General features: G+C 38.1%; 1 protein-coding gene across 1 annotated transcript in view; it reads right to left on the bottom strand.

Moving 5' to 3' along the window:
- The window catches only part of CHD6 (chromodomain helicase DNA binding protein 6), a 169849-nt gene that overhangs the window by 130682 nt on the left and 14849 nt on the right, over positions 1–24318 (bottom strand). The gene's annotated exons all lie outside the window — the stretch shown is intronic.

Raw genomic sequence — 24318 nt, 5'->3', positions numbered from 1 at the left:
CTGCCCTTCCTTTCCCGTCTCTTATCCTTCAAAGTTGAGGTCTGGTGTCATGTTCTCCAGGATGCCTTCCCTGCCTTCCCTAAGCCATGAAAGCATCCCTTGAAGAGCACTAAACTACAATAGCTGTATCGCGATATTATCTTTTCCCTAGGCATGCCATCAGCTCTTAAGTGCCCCTAGGAAGGAACTCTGTTCTGTAGAATCGAGCTCAGTACCTGACATTTGGGCTCTTACATGACTATCTGTGAAATGAGTGAATAGATGAGAAAGTGGGACATTAGACTAGACGAGAAAGCCTGTTTACACAAAAGGCTTTGAGCTCCTGCTTTCTTCATCATAACTGGTGGCCTGTATATTTTTTCCTTTCTTGTTTATTCTGTTCTCCTACTCCAATCAAATTTCTCAGCATTCTTCATTCAGATTTTTCAAATATATGTACTCAGCTTAAGAATTCAATAATTTAAAGCTTAAAACAAAAAATAATAATCCCGACTCTATTCCTCCCCATTCCCGATTCACTCTTCCCAAAGGTAATCTATTTGATCTTTAGCTGTTCCTTCTGCTACTTTCCACAATATTTTTTAAAACATGCTAATACTGCTATTACATTTTACCCCCATTTTAAACATTATTCTATTGGCTTTTTCCTATGAAACAGGAGTTGGCAAATATTTTTATGAAAAGCCAGGTAATAAATATTTTAGGCTTTGCAGGCCATATGGTCTCTGTTGCAACTATTCAATTCTGCCACCGTAGCACGAAAACAGCCGTGAACATGTGAACAAATGGGTCTGGCTGTGTTCCAATAAATCTTTATTTACAAAAACAAGCTAGCCAGCTCCTGCAATAAAAGATGAAATGTTATCTTCCCAATATAGTTATTATCACCATTATTTATTAAATCAATATTCAATTCACAGCTAAGCCATGACCTATACTATGCTAAAATTTTCTTTTTTTGCTAATTTTTCCCCTAAAAATAGTAAGTACCTCATTTTTTAAAATGTTCCCCCAAAACCTTAAAACTCCTTTCAATCTGAGTTTTTTCCCTTGGGTCACTGTCTCTGGAGTCTCATTCTGTCTAACCTGCTTCAAAACTACCTTCCTGGGACTTCTCATCACCATCTTCCTTGTGCCTCTTAAGAGTGGGCTCCTATGTTTCATCTCTTCAGGGGTAGGGAAACTTTTTTCTGCCAAGGGCCATTTGGATATTTATAACATCATTCAAGGGCCACACAAAATTATCAACTTAAAAGTTAGCTATGAAAAAAGCTCCTAGCTTTACTGAATTTTGAGTCCCGCCTGCAGTTGCTTTAGCAGGGCCAGACCAAATGATTTCGTAGGCCAATAAGGCCTGGCAGCCGGATGTTCCCACCCCTGCTCTAGTTTTACTCGTTTTGGTGAATCACAATGTCCAATAACTCTCTGGGAAATATATGAATGAGAGGTAAGTTTCTGAGGCTGTCATGTCTGAATGTTTCCATTCTACCATGATGGTTTGGTAGGTAGCAAATCACAGGTTGGAGATGGATTACTCTTTAGAATTTTGAGAGCATTTTGTCATTGTTTCATTCTTTCCACCACCTGTTAAGGAATCTGAACCATTCTGACCCCTGATCATTTATATATAACCTCTTTTCCATCTCAAAGCTTTCAGGACCATCTTGTCACAATGATGTGCCTTGGGGCTCTTTTCATACATGAGACTAGGCATCTGGTGGATTCTTTAACAATCTGGAAATTTATTTTAGTTCTCAGAAATCCTCTTGTATTATTTCTTCATAATGCCCTCCCTATTGTTTTCTTTTCATGGAACTCCTATTACTATATTTAAATAATGGAGCTATTCCTATAATTTTCTATCATTCAAAAAAACGTTTTTATCTCTTTGTGTTGTTTTCTGGGAGACTTCCCAAACTTTGTCTTCTAGCCCTTCTTTATTTTTATGACTAACATTTCTAACATTCAATTTTTTTGGGGGGGGAGGGTACTCTCTTATTTTTTGAGTCTCCTAAGCTCATGCCAACTAACCACCAATAGACAAGAATTCAAATAACAAATGGTCACTCTTCCCTTTCAAAGAAGATCCTATAATCTAGTGGAAACATTTCTACATAACTAGAATATTCAATATGGTGTGAGAAAATGTTTCTGTAATGATTTTAAGGATTTCCTATATTTTCAAGTCTTTGGATGAGAAGTTTTCCATTAAAAATGGCAAAGCATTAAGATATACTAAAGATGGAGATTTTATATATATATATGAATGAACTCTTTTTGGTGCCTGAAAGTTTTCTTTGGAAAACAGAGAATTTGTAAATTACATCAACTTCTGTGAAAGTTTTTTTTAATATATTTTTATTGATTTCAGAGAGTGGGAGAAATAGAAACATCAATGAGAGTGATCAATAGGCTGCCTCCTGCATGCTGCCCCCTGCTGGGGATCGAGCCTGCAACCAGGGCACATGCCTTGACCGTGATCACCTGGATCATAGGTGATCATAGGTCAATGCTCAACCACTGAGCGATGCCGGCTGGGCTGAAAAGTTATTTTTTGTATAGTTCATGCTAGAGCAATATTTGCATAGGTTTATCTTTCATGCTCTCTACTACAGGCTAGAGATAACATACCACCTTAATCTCATGACTACATGTCAAAAGCATTCACATCTGTAAGACGAAGAGGGCTATAAGGACAGGGACCTATGTATTTTTTTTTTCTTTTTCCTTTTATTTATTTGTTATTGTTATTGTTGCTTTTTCTATTTTTAATTTTTATTTATTTTTTATTTGGGGGGAACCTATCTATTTTGACTACTACTATATAGCTAATTCTTAGTACAGCATTTGATGAATAAATTCAATATATTAATATTACACATAAATTTATCTAGGGGGCATCAAAAGAGAAGGATCATAGCAGTATAAGGGAAATATATATATAAGGAAAATAAGGGTTGGACTAAAAACCATTCTCTCCAAAAATGTAAATGCGTAAATTGAAATATCTGCCAAACATTACTAGTGAGGAGGCACAGTGCTGTCCCCTTCCAAACTGAGGCAGCTTTGTTTCACTGGCTACCACCACCACCATTAACTTAACTACTTTGCTCTCAAAAGGAAAGTATTTTAAACATGTAATGTATTATAGTATAAGCTTTGTTACCCTGTACATGGGTGATGCCAGACAAAAAGCAAATCAAGACTAGTGATTTTAATCCCAGTCTTTGAGAAGACATAATCAGCAATAAGAGTAATAATGACCTTCTAGTAAACTCTTGTTACTGGAACAAGGGTTTTAGAAAAGCCCATTTTGAAAAGCTTCTTATTGTTCAACTACATAATAACAAGGCCTTTTACTAACTGAATGAATCTCCTCTGGTTATTTAAACTAATTACTATTGACTTTTGTCTAGTGTTCGTATAATTCCTTACTAGAATCTTGTGCCTAAGATGGTGTACAGGTGTAAACTAAGGAAGCTCTCCACTGACTTGAAACATTTCAACAACCCCTGCATTCACAGAATAAGAACTGAATGGGATTTTGAGCACCTACAGCCAAACACTTTAATTTTAATAATGAAAGGGACACATTTGCATAATACAGGAGAAGAACCGTCAACTCTAAATCCCAGTTCATCTTTTCAATCAAAGGAAATCCTTTTAACTCTCCTAATCTGGTGATAAAAATCAACTTGCTTGATAAGAATCACTATTAAGGATAGTAGAAGCAAGTAGTCAGGTACTACCAGAGCTATCAAACATCACCTTGTAAAGTAAAACCTGACTGTACTTTTTTAAAACTGTCATTAGACCCTGCACACCATAATGTCAACCGATCCAGATCAGGAATGATCACATCTGTGTACACAGGACTGAAGAAACCAATCTCCTGACAGTCCAGCCCACTCAAGGATCAGAGTCCTGAACATTCGAGCTGTAACCATATGTGGGAAGACAAAAGGTTTTACAGATGGCATTCCATATTCAATCTCAACAGGTCTCACCAGTAATGTTGTGGAGGAAGATTAATAGTTGTAGACTTGGGAGTGAAGATAGCTAGGTTCTGAACACTCGGGTAATAATATTTGTACAATTTATTCAATCTCCATGGGTCTCAGTTTCTTCATTTGTAGGATACGGACAAAAACCATCTTTGGGGAGAGAAGATGGATGACTTCTATTATGGACAGGCTAAATTTGAAGGAACAGTAAGACTGCAACATAGTGAAGGGAGGGAACTTAAAGCTCAGGTAATGCAATCCTTTTATCTTAAGGTAATGAAACTAAGAGTCAGAGCAGCCAGGTTGCCCAAAGGCTCACAATTATTCAGGAGTACAAGAAGTAGATTTCCTGAGTTCCAATTCCGCCCTCTTAGCACTACATCAACCTGCCTTGTAGTCGAATGAAAAGAGTGAGAGGTGAAGATTTGGAGGTGTTCTATTTGGGACACTCAGAGAGTGGGCAGAGGTTAGAAAGCTATTCTGTAGATAAGTTACAACAGTCTAAAAACAGAAAGCCCACACAGCAAAAAAAGAAAAAGAAAAGGAAAAAAGCAGGCTGTAGCAGAGGATGGACTTACTTGATCCATCTGTGGGGTGAACAGGAAACAATTAAAGCAGCTTGATAAAACACCCTTTAAGCATATTTTACACAAGATGGATGAACCCTTCAGGTGTATTACGAACAAGAGTACAAAATATACAAATTATTTATATAATAAACACAGACAAACCTTTAGGGATATAACTGCAAGTAATAACTGCAAGTAATTCTGTTTAAATTCTTTATCTATTTTCAATAAGTTTTCCATTTGAATTCTGAACTGTTAAAACAAAATTGTTTGGGGGCAATTTACAGTTAGGAACAAAGTTTATCTGATAGCAGGAAACAAACACCAACAGAACCATAATACAGACAATACTCGACAGAGTTTTTATTTTGAGATAAATGAAAGAAAAATCACATATTTATTGTCAGCCAGGCTCCACACTCTTTATTCTACAGGAAAGAGAAGAGCCAGCCCAAGTGCAAACCACTGCACATTCTGAAAACATTTTATCAACTAAATTTGTGGGATTCCTAATGAGGCAGGATAGTAAGAAGCTAGAAATATTCCTTGGCAAGTGGAATGGGGAAACTGAGAGAGCTGAACAAACTTACCAAACAATTTACATTCAGATACAGTTCTCAACAGAGTTGGAAAGACTCGGATGCCTAGGGAAGGGCAAACCTGGTGCAAGACCTCACCCCTAGGGGGGCCTTTCTTCCCCAGGTCACATGGTTTAGACCCCTCTGACCTTTCCCCCATAGGGATAACATCTAGCCCTAAGTTGTATTTCAGTTCCAGGCCCAGAAAAGCAGTGAAACCAGGTGGGTGACACCAGGACCAGCTGTAATGAATGACCCCCTGGCACTGACCAATCAGTGGAGACCACAACCCTGAAAGGGCACACCAGGAAAAGCTGATGAATATTCTATTGAGATCCTCCCCAGACCTCCCCTAAAATCCCTGCCTTAGGAAAGCAGATAAAACCTCAGAAGACAAAGAAGCCCCGGGCAGGCTCTCTCTGAAACACAACCACGTTTTAATGCAGGTATGAACTTTTTACTTTCTCCTTAAACTCTAAAGGTTCCCATGAGACTTGCAACCAGGGGAGCAATGGGCAGCAGCAGCTTGTCCCAGTCTAAGCCCCTGAACCTGTCTGCAAGGCCCCTTTTCTCTGGCTTTCCAGTGAGCTGACAGCAGTCCTGCTTAGGCTCATTTCTTTACTATAATGTTTCTAGACAGCCAAAGCAGGCTTGCCCAAGCTCTCTCCTGTTGCTTTTTCTATCCTAGGCCCTGCCTTGTTTCACTGTACCCAGCTTTAATAAACATACTCTCAAAATCACCTGGACTCATGCAGAAATCTTTCCTGCACCAAGTCAAGAACCCACAGACTATAGGGCAGGTCCTGTCCCTTTCCAGTAACAATAGCACTAAAAAGACGGGATTTCCCCCTATTTCTACAACTCTGTTTTGTTAAAGTAAAATGAAAACTCAGTTTTTTTCAAAGTGTTTTTTCCTGTTTTCTAAGACAAGACAAATAATGGATTCTGAATCTGACACAAATTTCCTTCCATCCTGAAATCTAACTTCCACATCTTACATTGAATTGCCTGCTGCAAACCCAGGGGGATGCTGCACCCTGATGGATTCCACGGTCATTTCAGTCTCCTAAAAGCTGTTCAACTCTGGCACTTTCCTTAGGGTCTAAGGATTTCTGTTTAATAGAAATTGAGAAGAATTTTCTAAGCTCTGGATTTTTAAAAAAATGAAACAGTTCTTAATCTTTTCACCCTCAATCCCCTCTTCCCTGAAAATTAAGGAAGAGAGTGCTGTGATAAATGCAGAACCAGTCGGTGGGAGAATACATAAAGCCTCTAATTATCTGTATACAAGTAATATGGAAAAAGAGTAACATGTTATACAACCCAAGGATACAACCAGCAAAATCTATAATGTGGGGAAGGGGACTGACTGAGTTTCTTCAACAAATAAATGGCATAACCAATTAAAAAAAAAAAGAGAGTGAATTACTATAGATTAAAAGAGATTAAAGCGATGTATCAATAAAATGTATTAGGTGGACCTGATTAAAAGAGTTAACTGTGAAAAGCCATTTCTGAGAAACATCAAGGGAAGATATTCAGTATTAGATAAAAGCAAGGAATGAGGCTATAAGGAATTTATTGGAAAGGATAATGTGCTTTTTCTATAAAGTCTATACCTGATAGATACTCACACCAAAATATTTATAGGTGAAATGACAGGTTGTTGGGGATTTTCTTTAAAATACTCTAGAACAAAAAGAAAGCAAGAGCCCGGCCAGGCGTGGCTCAGCGGTTGAGCATCGACCTAGGATCCAGGTCATCAGGGTTCGATTCCCGGTCAGGGCACATGACAGGGTTGCGGGCTCGATCAATGACTCTCTCATCATTGATGTTTCTCTCTCTCTCTCTCCCTCTCCTTTCCTCTCTCTGAAATCAATAAAAATATATATAAAAAAAAAAAAGAAAGCAAGCAAGAGAGGATACACAAAACAAGGATGGCATGAGGCTTATTCTCTCTTCTTTTGTGTGTGTTTGAAATTTTCCATAGTAAAATTTTTTTTTTAAGGTTAAGGGAAAGAAGAGACAGAAATTCATGGTCACCTTCCATGAGGCATGAAAAACTGCAGAAACGTGCGTGTAAAAAAACACACAAAATGCTGGCAGCAGTGGCCTCTGAAGATTGTGTGAGATAAGGGCAGGTTTCTTTTGTCAGCAGAAATTCTCCCTACAACATTCCTGTGGACGTGTGCTTTCCACCAGACCATATTCTATTCCCAAGGTGTAAACTAGGTGGCTTGATACTAAACAGAACTCTTTTAGCCTCCTTACCCTGAGAAAAGTTATTCAAGAAAACTGACTAGTAAAACAACATATTTTTTAATGAGGTATATATATTTCCAAGTCTTTAGCAATGTCTCTACTTATTCCATTTCTCCAACATTCATATAAATAAATATTTTTGTACAATTTCAAAAAATAATCTTTAGCACACACAAAAAAATGTGATTTCAAAAAAAGTTTATTTGCCCCTACCCACCCTCTTGATCCCCTCCACCATGCCTTTCTCAGTTTCCCTTTTTGTTTGTTGGATTGTTCTGCTGCCCCTCCACTTCACCCTACACCCTTGGATGGTAATGTATTTTTAATAATTTCTTGACATAGTAAAAGAATTTTACAAGTACTTTGACCCCTTTCTAAAAATAAAAAATAATAATAAAAAGTTTATTTAAACTTCCCTTCTTCCAATCCTCCATTCCCATGACTCCTAACATAATTCATGCTATGGCATTACCACCTTATATTTGGTATCAGAGTACTTAAAACATTAACTGATTATACCACAGATTTACAGATCAAATATATCACCTGTTTCTTTTCAAAACTTAAAAAAAATATGAGTAATGATCCTTGTCTCACATATCTTTGCAGTATACCACATTTATAGAAGAGGGTACTGTTTAAACGTGATAACCACTGATCTAACAAAGGGGCTGGGGGTCGGTAATACAAATCCCACGGCTATGCAAGGAATAATTCTCTTGGATCTGTAACTGTCTTGTACCCCTTCTTGTTAGGTAAGAAAAACAGTGAATCCAGAATACTGTATTGCATCTTAGAAGTCTTAACAATATTTTCCCAACAGCTGTCTGCCAAATATTTTGAATAACTCTTACCAGACTATGGTCCTCTTCCCATGATTCCCTCTGGACTTTATCTTTGAACATAACTTGATCAATATGGTGATAAAAAGGGAAGAGACACTATACAAACAAATAATGACAAATATTGCCTAAAGGTTAAGGATGAATATAGTTTTAACATACAATTGAAAGAGAACTGTATAATTAAGTGCCTTTGGTCCTAGGGAAATCTGATTTGGGAAATCTACTTCTGTATTGATCTTAGTCCCCTGGGAATAGGGCACACTGTTCCTAGGGTAAGACAGAAGGTAGAACACTACATTATTGCTAGCAAGGTAAAAATTAATTAGTTCTGCTCCCTTTCTGCTGTTAATATTCTGAGCACAGGTTATTTCCTTAATTAGTGCAGAAGTAGTTATATTTATCCACACTGAGATAGATGGTTTTGGGATATTAAAAGTTTTCCTAATGAAAGAGCTTAGCTTCTAAGAACCTAAAATTGGATTTGCCTTTCTAACATACACTGAAATGCAGCAACTAACATTTATTGCACTGTTTCTCTTAATCGTGATAATAATCTCATGTGATATGTACTATTATTATTCCCATTGTATAGATGAAGCAACCAAAGCACAGGGATGTTAAGTAATCTGCCAGAGAAAACAGAGCTAGTAAGTTAATGGAATAATATCACCATCATCACTACTCAAAGTTTTTTAGGGATAAACAGAAAAAGTAAAGCTATTGGTAACTTACTCCAAAATCCATTAAGTATCATTAAATCCCATGAAGAAATACTTGCTGAGCCTCTACTGTGTGATCAACATTATACTAATAATTACTAATGGACACTAGAAAAACATAAAACAGCTATTCTCTCTCAAAACCTTACTGTCAAGGAAAGTATTCCCTGTGTAAGAGCTACCTCTTCATAAATTCATCCATGGCCAGCCCTCACTTCTTACCCCAGCACATTTTTTAGATACATCACAGTTGGCTGTGGAAAAATAGAGACAATCTTCCCACTAACTGGTGGGGTAGGGGTAGGAGACACAATGTGGATTTTTGGCAAAGGAATAAAAAGCATTCAATTATCTCAATTCAATTCTAACCAGAAAAAAAGACTTATATCTAAAATGTAGTTTAAAAACTATAGAGGTCCAAATATGAATAAGACACTCTACCTACTTTTAAGAAATCACGTCTAGTCAAGGAAAGACAAACCTGCTACCAAATGTCATTTGGTGTGAAAGACAACAGAACTAATGAAGAATTTCAGATACAGCAGGAACCGAAATAAAGGAGGAAGCAACTATAAGGGGAAGTCTTGATAAGGTGACTTCTAGGAATGCTATAAGACAAGTAAGATACAGAAATGTGAAATTTTATAACTGAATACAGGAAAACTATACTCTTAGTCCTATAGTCTACATGCACAAATGTGATGACTCTCCTCCCCAAAAAACCTACCCCTAACATAACAGGAGTCTCAACATCAACATTTAATGTCTACCTCAGTCTCTGCTGTTCTACAATAATGTCCAGCAGTTGATCAAAAATTACAAGACATAAAAAGAAGCAAAGTGGGGAGTGGGGAACAAAGCAATCAAGAGAACCAGACTGAGAGATGCCCCAGGTGGTGTAACTATTAATTAGGGAATTTAAAATAACAATGATCAATATGTTAAAGAATTTAGTAGACAATATTTCAACAGGAAGACGGAATAAGTAATAAAGAAATGATATCATTTTTTAAGGTATCAGATTTAATTAAAAAAAAAATTCCTCTGATGGGCTCACCAGAAAAATCAACATAATTAAGGAGGAAATCAATGAACTAGAAGATAGTCACCAGAAATTACTTAACTGAGCCCTGGCCAGTGTGGCTCAGTGGTTAGAAGGTAGGCCTGCGCACCGAAGGGTCTCAGGTTCAATTTCCAGTCAAGGGCACATACCTGGGTTGCAGGTTTGATCCCTGATCCCCATCATGATGTGTGAAGGAGGTGACCAATCAATATATCTCTCTCACACTTATGTTTCTCTCTCTTTCTCCCACTCCCCTTCCCTTCCTCCCTCCCTCCCTCATACACTCTCTTAAAAAAAAGAAGAAATTACCTAACTGAAACACAAAGAGAAAGAGAGGGGAAAAGGGAATGGGGAGACAACAGAAAGAACATTGAAGAGCTGTGGGATATGATCAAATGATACCATATATATGTAAGTGGAGTCCCAGAAAGAGGAGGAGGAGAACAGGTAGAAAAAAACGTTTGAAGAAAAAATGGCTGAGAACTTCCAAAACTAAAGTCTCCAAACCACAGATCCAAGAAGCTTAGAGAATGCTATAGATATAAACAAGTAAGGAAACAAATAAAAACAATAAAGAGCATACAGTTAGACACTTAATAGTTAAACTGCTAAAACTTAAAAGAAAAACATCTTTACAGCCAGAGAAAAAAGATATTACCTTGAGACAAAAAAATTAATTTCAGCAGAATTTATGCAATCCAAAAGATAATGGAGTTACATCTTTTAAGTACTGAAAGGATAGGAGAGAGACTTCATACCCAAGAATTCCAGTCAGCAAAAATATCTTTCAAAAATGAAGGCAAAATAATGGCTTTTCAAACAATCAAAAGCTGAGGTAATTCAATGTCAGCACACCTGTCCTACAGGAAATGGTAAAGGAAATTCTTAAAGTAGAATGCATATGTTAAAAAATGAGGATCTACACAAAGAAGTTAATAGGTCCAGAAATGATAAAAATGGAAATAAATATAAAAGAACTTTCAGGTGAATGGAGGGCTCCAGCTCCCAAGTTCACGGCTGCTCAGCCAGCCGCAGGCTGGTCTGAAGGCGCAGGTGCCCTCTGTGCCAATTTAGCAGCTTCCTACTGAAGACTGGAGCACTGAGCCTGCCACTGAAGACTGGTCTGCAGCCCCCGCTGCTCAGGCCACCGAATGGGGAGGAACAACCAGAGTGGTCCTAAGCTGCTCTTCCGCAAACTCTTAACAGAATGGAAACAAGGCTGACGGAAAAGAAACAGTTTCTAATAAAAAAATAAAAATAAAAAGACCTACCTTTCTTTTTTTTTTGTTAATCTTCATGAGAGGATATTTTCCCATTGATTTTAGATAGAGTAGGAGGGAGGGAGAAAGGGAGAGAGGGAGAACCGGAGGGAGGGAGAGGGGGAGGAGAAAGAGAGAGAGGAAGAGAGAGAAACAGGGAGAGAGACAGAGGCAGAGACAAATATGTGAGAGACACACACTGATTGGTTGCTTCCGGCAGGTGCCCCAACTGGGGCCCGGGATTGAACCTGCAACCTAGGTACGTGCCCTCTACATTTTTAGTAATTCTAAAAGATAACTATTGAAAGCAAAAATAGTAATAATATATTGTCCAGCTTATAAAACACAAAAAGTAAAATGTATTAAAATATCACAGGATGAGATGGAAAAACTTGAAGTATATATACTGTGTTGTTAGAATCTTATACTGTATGTAAATTGTGAAGTACAGTATACCATTATGTGAGGATAGACTGATGTATATTGTAAGTACTAAGGCTACCACTAAATTTTTTTAAAGAGGTATAACTAATACACCAATAATGGAGATAAAAAGAAAATTTTAAAACCCTCAATCTAAAAGGAGGAATAAAAAGAGGAAAGGGAGAGCAGACCAAATTACAAATAGAAATTAACTAACAAGATGACAGATTTAAATCCAACCATATTAATAATTACATTTAATGAAAATGGTCTAAATATCCCAATTAAAAGACAGAATTTATCACAAAACCCAGTTATATGTTTTCTATAAGAAATCTACTTTAAAGACATAGATTAAAAGTAAATGATGGAAAAATACAAATATTAATCAAAAGAAAGCCAGAGAGGCTACATTAATATCAGACAAAGTAGACGTCAGTAGAAGTTTTAAAAGAGATAAAGAGAGCCATTCTCATATGCTAAAGGGGTTAATTCACCAAGAAAATATAATAACCTTTAATATGTATACACCTGACAACAGAGCAAGTGAACCAAACACAGAAGTCAAAGAAAAATACACATATTTATATATATATTTAGTATAATATATAGTACATAAGTATATATATATAACAGTTGAAGACTCAATAGTCTTCTTTCACTAATCCATAAAACAAATAGACAAAAAACTTGTAAGGATATATGAGATGTAACAACCAGCTTGATATAATTAACATTTGTACAACACTCTGCCCCACAAGAGCAGAATACACTTTTTTTTCAAGTGCACATGGGACATTCACCAATATAGCCTATATCCTTGGCCATAAAACAAATCTCAGCAAATTTAAAAGAACTGAAATTACACCAAAGAATATTCTCTGACCATGAAGTAATTATATTTGAAATCATTAAAAGATACATGGAAAATCCACAATATTTGGAAATAAAACACATTTATAAACAACTTTGAGTAAAAAAGGAAGTAACAACACAACATATGAAAATTTATGGAATGCAACTTAAGCAGTGCTTAGAGAAATGTTTATAGCATTAAAAGCTTACTATTAGAAAATTAGAAAAAGTCCTGCTTATGAATTAAGCTTCCTCCTTAAGACACTAAAAAGAGAGAACAAATTAAACTCAAAGCAAGTAAGAAGGGGGGAAAAATCATAAAGAACAAAAATCAATAAAATCAAGAACAGAAAAATAATAAGGCAAAAATTAATGAAACTAAAAGCCAGTTCCTTGAAAAGATCAATAAAACTGATAAACCTCTAGCCATTCTGGACAACTTAGATGAACTGGGTAAGTTCCTCAAAAGACAAAGTAGCAGAGCTCACTTAAGGAGATAACCTAAACAGCCCTTCATCTCTCAAAAGACAGTGAATTTATAGTTGAAAACCTTCCAACAAAGCAAACTGCAGGTTCAGACAAGTTCCAAAGGCAAATTTTACCAAATACTTATGGAAAAAATTACACCAATTTTACATGTGCTCTTCCAGAAAATAGAAGACAAGGGAACACTTCCTATCTCATTTTACGAGGCCAGCATTACACCAACACCAAATCCATCAATGACCATACAAGAAATCATAGTTTGAAGACAAAGATCAAAATACAGACACTAAAATCCTTAACAAAATACAGTTGACCCTTGAACAAATGCAGGGATTAGTGGTGACAACTCCATGCAATCAAAAATCTGCATATAGCTTTTTACTCCCTCCAAACTTAACTAGTGGCCCTCAGTATCCACAGGGGGATTGGTTCTAAGAAACCTGTGAATACTAAAATCTGTGAACGCTAAAGTTCCTTACATTAAATAAAACAGAATAATGCATACAGTTCCACATGAATACAGTTCCTCCACATCCACGGATTCCCAGCTACAGATGGAAAATACTGTTTTTGATCCGTGATTGGTTGACTACGTGGATGTAAAACCCAGGTACAAAAGGCTGACTGTATTTACTGGGGAAAAAAAAAATCTGTGTATAAGTGGACCTTGGCAGTTCAAACCTGTGTTGTTCAAGGGTCAACTGTGCTATCACACTGAATCCAGCAAATATATAAAAAGGATAATATATCAAGACCAAGCAGGATTTACCCTGGGTATGCAAGAGGGAGTCAACATTGAAAAATCAATTAATGTAATTCAACAGGGAAAAAATCCACATGATCATCTCAATAGAAACACAAAAACTATCTGACAAACTCCAAGGTCAAACAACAACAACAAAACAGCTCTCAACAAACTAGAAATAAAAGAGAACTTTCTCAACCTGATAAAAGGTATAGGAAAAAAATTATAGTTAATGGGACTGTATTATTTTCCCCGAAAGTCAGGGATAAGGCAAGCATGTCTAATCTCATCACATCTATTCAACATCATACTGGGGTCCTAACCAGTGCAATAAGATATGAAAAAGAAACAGAAGGAATACAGGTTAAACAGTAAGAAATAAAATTGTCTTTATTTGACATAACTATCAATGTAGAAAATCTCAAAGAATCTACAAAAACAGCTTCAAGAACCTGTAAATTACTTTAATAAGGTCATTGGATATAAGATCAATATACAAAAGTCAATTATATTTCTATATACTAGCAAGGAACAACTATAAATTAACCTTTTTTTAATCCTCACCTGAGGATACGTTTTAATTGATTTTTTTAGAGAGGGGGAAGGGAGGAAGGGAGAGAAAGAGAGGGAGAAGGAGAAAGAGAGAGAGAGAAACATTGATCGGTTGCATCCCCAACCTGGGACCCAACCTGCAACCTAGGTATATGCCCTAACCAGAAATTGAACCCGCAAACTTCTGAAGTATGGTGACAATGCTCCAACCAACTGAACCACTGGGCCAGGGCTATAAATTAACATTTTTTAAAAGTACCATTTACAACAGTACCCAAAAACATTACATACTTAGAGATAAATCAAAATTAAGCACAACCTTATAATTGTTATAAACCAGCTTTAACTTGACCAGTCTCTTCCTCTATACTGAAAAGCTTTGTAAAGCCTGCATAGCCTAAAACTTCAGAGTAAGCTGACTTATTTTCTTCTCAACTCATTGGAAGGTTTTGCATGTGTAAGCTTTCCTTCCAAGATATGGTCCCTTCTCTCACAGTTTCCCTTACAAGAGTTCATCCAGAGAATTCATGCTGCGTGACTGGTATCTTGGAACTAAGAAACAGAAAAATGGAATGCAGCCCCAGAAAATTAAAAGCTTGCAAAAGCAAGTTAAAAGCTTCCCTTCTGATGACTGATGAACCCAGGAACTGACAAGCTTTAATACTAAAATCCCCAGATGAAATACAACACTGTGTAAAAGACTTGCCTTATCACTAAGCCTTCCACACATTCACAGCCTCTATTAATAAGGCTGCCCATGTATTTCAAGATATGTCCCTCCTCCCAACATACCTGACACATCTAATTGGACCAGAGGTGGGCCCCTAACCCAAGGGCAGCCAATGCCTAAAAACAGGCCAATAACTGAGGACATGACATTTGGAGAGGTGGGTGGAAACACCCTGCTGGGCAAAATCAATTTTCTCAGAAATCTGAAATGAAAAGTACCAAAAGAACAAGGCATTAAGGAAGAGCAGAAGCTGAGAAGTCATGAAGTTTGAGAAAACCTGGAGGAGCTGTAAGAGGCCTTGGACATGGAAAAGTAAAGAGAGAACATAATATATAAGTAGGCAAACGCTATAAAGTAGAGGAGAGTGATATGTAGGATGAGGAAGCTAGTGGGTGACAAGAGATGGGTGGGGCAGACCCACTGGGCATCATGTAAATGGCAAAGTATTAGGAAAGACCATCCAAAAAAGCCTGCTGCTAAAGGCCTAGAGCTGCCCTGGATCCAGCAGGATGACTATCGCCACAATAATACTACACAACAACAGACCACAACATCTCAGTGGCATACAACAAGCATTTAATTTTCCCTCAGGCATCTGAGTTGGATTGGCTCTGCTTCATGTCTGCTGTGGGCCTTACTCCCACCCTGAAAAGGCAGCAGCTACTCAGGGCTCTTCTCACAGTGATGGCAAAGGCACAGGACAAGCCCATCAGCACAAGAGTGCTGCAAACCTCTGCTTTCATCATGTCCACTAACATCCCACCGGGCAAAGCAAGTCATATGGCCAAGCCCCAAATCAAGGAGTAGGGACATGATTCCATCTACCATGAGGTTATGGCAAGGGTATAAATGTGAAATACTACTACAGGAGTCAAAAATTGGGGACAATAACTCAATCTACTATACTACACCACTTTTCTAAACTAACAGCTTAAATTTCTGTTTGTTGCAACTCAAAGAATCTAACTAAAACACAGGGATTAGAAAATTCTCTAGGAGCAAAGCACGCTACACTGGGAACATCCACTCCCCAATGCAACTCTACCTATGATCTCATCTCTCCCTTCTCCCCTTAAAGGTATGATATCATCTGAATTATTTTGTTGAAATATTTCTAATTAAAAAGAGGGAGGGTTAAGAAAGTCAGGAGACATATATATGGCAGCAGCTGCTCAAGGATTTCCATAGATGGAAGGTGCCAATAAAACATCAGACCATTCTACCAAGGTATACAGAATTTCAAATCAGTTTGCTGCAGGTCCAAAGGTCACAGGTTCCTATATCCAAAGCTTTTGAGCTCTGTCAGCATATTTATTGTTAAAAAACACTTTTCTACCTAGTTTACAAAAAATAAAAAAGTAATCAATTACCAAAAAAAGCTAATAGAGTCAAATCTAAAAGTAGAGTAGAACAAAATTGTAGAAAACAAAATGAAAACAAAATAGAAAAATGTGGCAAGTCAAAATATTTAATTTGCTGGAGGTATAAGAAATACTGTTTAGTATCCAAAACAGAGAAGAATTTTGAAAATGACAATTCTGTTTCTTCAAAAAGTAAGTAAAATTCTGGGTACACTTTTGAACTGTGACCCATTTCAAACAATGAAGTTACTTTTTGTCAAAAGAATTAACAATGACTCAGTAATATCTGTTAAAAGGGCCTCATTCCTCAGTAAACTGCCAAGTAAGTCAAAGATAACACAAGTATTACATTAATATAAACAGAAATCAGAGCCACAACACACACTACCTTTGACAGTTCAAAGATTTTAAAATGCTTACTTCTGACTCAAACCATCCTGGCAAAATCAATTCATGGCCAACCAGCCCCCAATTAAGAGAGGAACAAAAAGGCAATGGTATTGCACCGGTATTAATAAAGATGCAATGTGAAAACACATGGGCATGCTGTGACTTCCCAAGATCCCCTGTTCACATTAGGCTGGGTCTAATATGAGTGGGTGTGAGCTAACACATCTAATTCAACTCTGCATGAGTTCTCTTAATAGCCTAGAAGCCTTAAAATTCTAATTTTGGATAAGGGTCTTAGAGTGACTCTAGGACACATAACATTATAATAAACACCATTACACTGAAAAACAAAGATTTTCAGTTCCCAGGTACTTATTAACAAGCTTCATTGCTACCACAGAATTCCAGTACAAATTAAACAAAAGCAGTCCCTCCAAAATTCATCCTAACAAGATTTATGTCTCCAAAGAAACAAGTTTAGGACATGACTATCTCAAATCACTTCGTTAAAAGAGACTCCCTTAAAAGAAACAAAAATCCCCACCCCTGTACCCCCTAGGTGGCCATCACAACAGAAAATTCAAAATAAAATCCTTCTAGAGAAAACAGTTTCCTGCCCCTATGGAAGAGGAAGGTTGATGTAATCTGATTTAGAAACAGCTCTTTGGTATTCACATGCTTTGATAACAAGAATGCCAAGGCTGTTTAACTCTGCCCCATTCAAAGAAAAGGGTTAAATGGCAAAAGAGATGGATATGGTTTGTTCAGCACTGGAACAGATCTTTAAGAGATGAAATTATCTTCCTGTGGTGACTACCTAGACTTTATGGTTTAGCTTATTTTCTTCTTAGTCCCTATTTTCAATCTTCCTTAATTGATTAAACACCATAGTCGTAACAGTGTTAGACATGTTACCAAAGGCTCACAGATTTATATGTGCACAGACGGGGCACTATGAACTCAGAAATGGCACTTGAAGAGCAAGCCCAACCTCACAAGGGTCACACAAGATTTTGATGTACCACATTGCTACCTGCTTGTCCTGACCCTGTTCTGGCCCCTGCTTTTCTCTGGTAACAACCCTCAGACAGCCCAACAATGTTATGGCAGGTTTTAAAACATGGTGTTATGAACGAAATTGTGTCCCCCACCCCCAAATTCAAATGTTGAAGCAAAGCTCTAATTCCCATAATTCACAATGTGAATGTATTTGGAGACAGGGCCTTATGGGATCATTGGGGATGGCCCTGATCCAGTATGTCTGGTATCCTTTTAAGAAGAAATGAGGCCCTAGCTGGTTTGGCTCAGTGGTTAGAGCATCTGTCAGCCCGTGGACCGAAAGGTCCCAGGTTAGATTCTGGCTAAGGGTTCATACCTCGGCTGCAGGCTCGATCCCCAGCCCTGGTCGGGGCACACTGGGGAGGCAACCAATCGATGTGTCTCTCTCACATAGATGTTTCTCTCTCTCCCCCCCCCCTTCCACTCTCTCTGAAAAGAGATGGAAAAAATACCCTTGGGGAGGATTAAAAAAAAGAAGAGGAGATGAGAGCACAAAGGCACAGAAAAGACCAAGTGAGGCCACTGGTCAGAAGGACTGCTAGCCAAGAGGAAAGGCTTCAAAAGAAACCAAACCTGCCACCTCGATCCTGAACTTCTACTTCCTGAATCGTAAGAAAATAAATTCCTGTGTAAGCCATCCGGTCCCTAGTATTTTGTTATAGCAGCCTCAGCAAACTGATACAACCAGGAATACATTTTGCTACAAAATCTGACTGGAGAAGAGACGCTGCATCTAAAGCCACCCTTAGGGAATTTTTGATGTCTTAATGGGATGCCTCCAGTCATCTCAATAATTGGAAAAACAAACAAACACATTCATAATAAACATCTATAGTTTTATCTAATCTCCTAAAGTCTTCCACAACACCAACAGTAAAGCGCTGCTGGACGCTTTTTCCTTAGCTACACAACAATCCCCCAAATTCACTTCCATTCCTTGCCTTCTCCACAATGATACATCACAACCACTCGCTAAAGTGGTCATCTCCCATGGCTCCAGCCTAAGACCTCAGTCAAACTTATACATCAATGTTTTCCTCAAAATTTCTTCCCAAAGTGGTATTTCCTTCATCAGCCTGAAAGCTCTTTGTAGGCAGAAACTTATACATCTTTGATCCCCAGGCACTTGCAAAGCATCTGGTGTACGGTACTTGTAAATGTGTACTGAATAAATGAATGTCATCAATAAATTCATACTAAATTTCAAATGACATCACTCATATATGATTATTCTGGGTCTCTTCCTAACAGTGTGTCTGGTAATCAGTGCTCCCCAACAATTTGGGTGAATCTCATAATCAAAAGTTGAGTAAAAGAAGCCACATATAAAACATAAATTCTATATAATTCCATTTAAATAAAGTTCAAGAACAGGCAAAACTAATCTTTGGTGACAGAAGTCAGAACACTGTGTGGGGGTGGGGGGAATGGGATATGGGTATTATCAGAGAAGGGGTACGAGAAAACCTTCCAGAATGCTGGAAATGTTCTCTATCTTAATCTGAAGGTGGTAGTTACACAGGTATATACACATGTAAAAAATCCATCGAGCAGTATACTTGAGATTTGTACACTTTATTGAATGCAAGTTATACTTCAAAAACCCAATTTCTATGTTATGGTCCTAACCTACCCTCCATCCAAAAAAGTGAGTGCTCAATTAATGTTTGTGGCTGAATGCCTAAATACCTTTAAAATTATATACACGTATATACATGTATATATATTCATTTATTTTTTTAAAGAGAGAGAGGAAGGGAGAGGGAAGAGAAACATTTATCGGCTGTCTCCTACACACCCCCGACTGGGGATTGAGCCCACAACCTGGGCATGTACCCTGACCGGGAACTGAACCAGGGATCTCTAGGTTCATGGTACAATGCTCAACCAACTGAGCCACACCGGCCAAGGCCCTAAATACCTCTTGAACAACAATAATCAATCTACTCATTTCATATAAGAGAAGAAAAGTCTCAGCAAGCAATTGCAATTAAAGTCTTAAGCTGGAGCTAGGCTAGGGAACACCATCGTTCCAACGTAAGCAGAAAACTCACACCTGCCAAGTTGCAGAGTGCCTATAGGTGCTAAATGGGTAGCAATTTTTCCCTCCTAAAACTGGCCCAAAACAAAATCTCTAGGTGACCAGCCCTACTGTTGAGACACAGAATCCCAGTGGCATTTTAAGACTCCAGGGGAAAAAAGGAAATTTCACAACTGGAAGCTCTTTCTACTACATTAAGAATCTAGACACATTGGCAATAATATCAAAAGGAAGCCTCTGTCCATCTCTCTAGCAATTATCGCTTAATTTAATTATTCTGCAACTATCTACCTACCTGGCAAACTCCTATTCATCCTTCATAACCAAATTTAGATGTTAACTCTTCTGGAAAGTTCTCCTTAACCTGCCACCCTCCTCTATGTTCCTTTTACTGTTCTACATACTTTGTTTCACTGCAGTTTAAATATTGGTCATGCCTGTTTTGGCATTCTTACACTTCTGGGCTGTAATCACATCTCGAACCCCATCACAAAGTGCATGGCAGGGTACTTTAGAGGCGGGCAAATATCTGTTGAACTAACTTGAAATATGACTACCACCAAACAAATCTTACCATTTAAATGTCCAACTACAGAGTCCTAAAATAAGTGGTATTTCCCAGATAAGGCACACTCTGTACTCAAGAAGAGGGAGTGAAAAAAACTATAAATATTCTCTAGGACAATGTTATTTTTAGTATTATAGTCACCAGCCTCTAAGAGTGAACTTCAGGGAAGCAATCTAGAGACTAAATGACTTAAATGAAGATCACGGGACCTGCCAGATAGGCTATGGTCCAGAAGAGAGAGGTATGGTGCAGCAGACATGATCCCAGAAGCAGTGGGTTCATTCACTTCAAGGCAAGGTCTCTAATTACATATAAGAACAAGTAACCATGTGACCCTAAACAAGTCTCTTTACTTCCCTGTGCCTCAGTTTGTCTCCTCAGCAGTAAAATGGGGGGGGGGGGGGGCTAGTAATAATCTACAACTTCCCACAGTTTTAAAGGATTAAATGAGAGAATAAGTATAAAATGCTTAAATGCTTGGTACCTAGCATACAGTAAACACTTGATAAATGTTTGCTCTGATTATTCTGCTGCTCTAGGATGGGATGGGGATGCCTGGGTTTTATCTGGTCCTATCATATTCCTTCCCTGCCTGGCACCTGGGCCAAATGTACTCTCTGGGTCTTTCCACCACTTGCTTCCATTTTTACATGGTTGATTATATGCAGGGCCGTGGTAGGGCCTCCCTCTTACCATGAATATACCCCAACAAAGCAAAGCCACACCTCATTTTTAAGACCTTCTCCTCTTACGTTTTTCTAATAAAAACTTAGTTTCCTATTTAATTTCCTCAAATATCTGTTGAACTGACTTGAAATATGACTACCCTTTTAGCAGATTAACTACAGTAAATTAATCAAATACACAGATCTCTATAGTCATTCTCTTAAATATTCTCATGGATAAACCCACTTAAGTAACAAGGATTTCAAGAATTTCAGGCTCTACTATCTAACATTAAATCAATCTTCCCTCCCTTCACCCCTCCCCTAATCTCTCTCTTTATTTCAGAAGGGAGAGGGGGTGTTGACACCACAAATTACGGAATGAAGATGCCCATTTCACCTTCTTGGAAAGCAAGCCCTTTGATTGCCACCAGAGCAGTTTTATTTGTGGACTTAAAGCTCACTGCAGACCTCCACTGCCATGAGCTCCCAGCCTTCATCCCATACTAAAGAGTAAAACTGCCCGTTTGATCAAGTTCAAGGCTATTAATGAAACAAAGGCCAATGACTACAGTGAGTACAGTGGTTCAAGGTTAGGTTTCTGCCCACCTCTTTCTTTCACCTCTCAGGTGGACAGTGGATAGTCTCTAGACCAGCTATGCCTAGGTATTGCTCTTCTTGATGGCTGCCATGCTTTTGCAAGTCAGTCAGTCATGACCAGCATTTCTTTTTAAATATGTACAATAAATAGGTGCATTTTGGGGCATGCAAATTATCTCAATAGCTACTTATAAAAAATTACAGAATAAAAATAGAGTATAAAGAATAAATATTGAGTATTAAAACCTTTGCAGTACATATGTGTGTATACTAGGTACAATATAGCATTGTGATTACTGTGAGTTATGGTCACAAGATTACAAAACTCTAGTTTCAGCAGTCAGATACCAGCCTACGGTAAACTGTTTGTGGGTAGGAGAGATAACAAGCACACCCTGGCCTGCTTTGCCTCTAGGCATTAGACTGCCTTCCAGCTTAGGTTAAAACATGCACTCTCAATGGGGCAATATCACCCCGAGGAGACAAAAATTGGTTCTTGGGAGTTAAAATATCTTATTTATGTTAAGCACACACACACACATAAACAGATACACTATAGTTGTGGTATTAAAGTTTCATGGGTAAAAGGGTGATAATGCTTAAAAGAATAAATTGTCTACCCTGGCCTGGTAGCTCAGTTGGTTAGAGTGTCATCCCAATATGCCAAGGTTATGGGTTTGATCCCCAGTGAGAGCACATGCAGGAATCAACCAATGAGTGCATAAATGGAACAAATAGATGTTTCTCTCTCTCCCTTCCTCTCTCTCTAAAAATTTTAATTATCTACAAAGGTGCCTTAAGGGAACAATTAAAAAAAAAAAGTTGAACCCTAGCCAGGTTTGCTCAGTGGTTAGAGCATTGGCCCACGTACTGAAGGGTCCTGGGTTTGATTCTGGCCAAGGCACGTACCTTGGTTGCAGACTCCATCCCCGGCCCCAGTCAGGGTGCATGCAGGAAGCAACCAATCAATGTGTCTTTTTCACATCAATGTTTCTCTCTCTCTGCCTCTCTCTCCTCCCTCCTTTTCCCTCCCTCCCTTCTACTCTCTGTGAAAAGCAATGGAAAAAATATCCTCCAGTGAGGATTAAAAAAAAACAAAACAGCAACAAAAAAAGTTGAGAAACACTGGGTTAAAAGAGCTCCTATCATGAAGCCTAACTTCCAAAGACTCCACATTCAGCCAGAAATAGTGTTGTTAGCAAGGCCTTACTGCCTTGGGTTCACCTTGGGGAAAGGAGGTGGGGGTGGTTAGAGAGGACAGGGGCTGGTAAGGAACATGAGCTAATGTTCCTAGTCCCCTGGTCAAACACCATCTCATTCTCACCCCCATCCAATATTCAAACCAGTGCTCAGGTTTACATGAAAAGATAAGTTTTGCATGTGGGACAGGCAGGTGAAGCTGATAAGCATTTGGTTGAAAATGAGGGTTTGGGGCACAGAAGAGGGTGGGGATGGAAAGATTTTTAGACTCATCAAGAGTTAAAACAACAGGAAAGAAGTTGTTTGCCAAGGAAGAAATGTAAAGCAAGAAGGGCAAAGAACCAAAAGGACAGGAGCACTAGAATATTTAAATGGGTGTAGGGTAGAGGGTAGGGAGGTCCTTAATAGAAAAAACAAACAACCAACTGTAAACTATAAAAAGACAAGGTCATAATGATCTGTGGTCTTCAAAAGTAGCAGAAGATGACTCCTAACTCTTATGTTTCAGATGGCATAGTCAAATAGGAAAATATTTTCTTGAAGTCTCTTTAACACTATCACATTTTCTTAGATTAAGCACCTGGGGAAGTCTGAATGGCTCTAATCCCAAAACCAGAAAGAACTCTTTGTTCAGGACAAAGCCTCTCATAGCCTCAGGAAGATGTGCACAGCAAGTCTGTATTGGGTGCTAGGTGCTACTTTTAGAACTTTGACACCAATCTAAGAAGGCCAATTCCCAGCCAGTGTGTGTGTGTGGGGGGGGGGATGGAAGGAGGTAAGCAGGCAAGAAGGACTGGAAGCTAGGCCACACTACCCTTTAGAGGAGGCTTTCCTTTCCATTCCTGGAATCTGTGAGGACCAGATCCCACAAACTGATAATGAAAAGTAAGGGTGCATGACAACTTATAAAATGCATGATTCTTGACTGGACTCTAGATCAGGAAAAATAAAAAAGCTAGAGCAGATGTGAATGAGAAGATTTAAACATGGGCTACGTACTTCATGTGGTTTCATGCCAAGTTTCCTGAGTAATAATAACTATAGTAGAGTTATGTATCCTTTCTCTCAGGATAAAGATGCAAAAGTATTTAGGGGTGAAGTGTGACAATATCTGAAAGTAACTCTCAAAGGATATAGCTAAAAAAAATAGTATAAGGATATGGACAGAAAACTATCAAGTAAATTTGATAAAATAAAACTAGTGAATCTAGGTTAAAGGAGAGATTGGTGTATGGTACTATTCTAGTAACTTTCTGTAGAACTGCAGTTTTTTAAGATACAAAATGCCTGCAGGGGGTATAAATGCCTTCCAGTATAAAAAAAGCTTTTAATTTCTCTCTGTTC

This window comes from Miniopterus natalensis, chromosome 7 (assembly GCF_054644295.1).
Source record: "Miniopterus natalensis isolate mMinNat1 chromosome 7, mMinNat1.hap1, whole genome shotgun sequence".
NCBI lineage: Eukaryota > Metazoa > Chordata > Mammalia > Chiroptera > Miniopteridae > Miniopterus > Miniopterus natalensis.
This window is presented reverse-complemented; position numbering and strand designations above follow the sequence as displayed.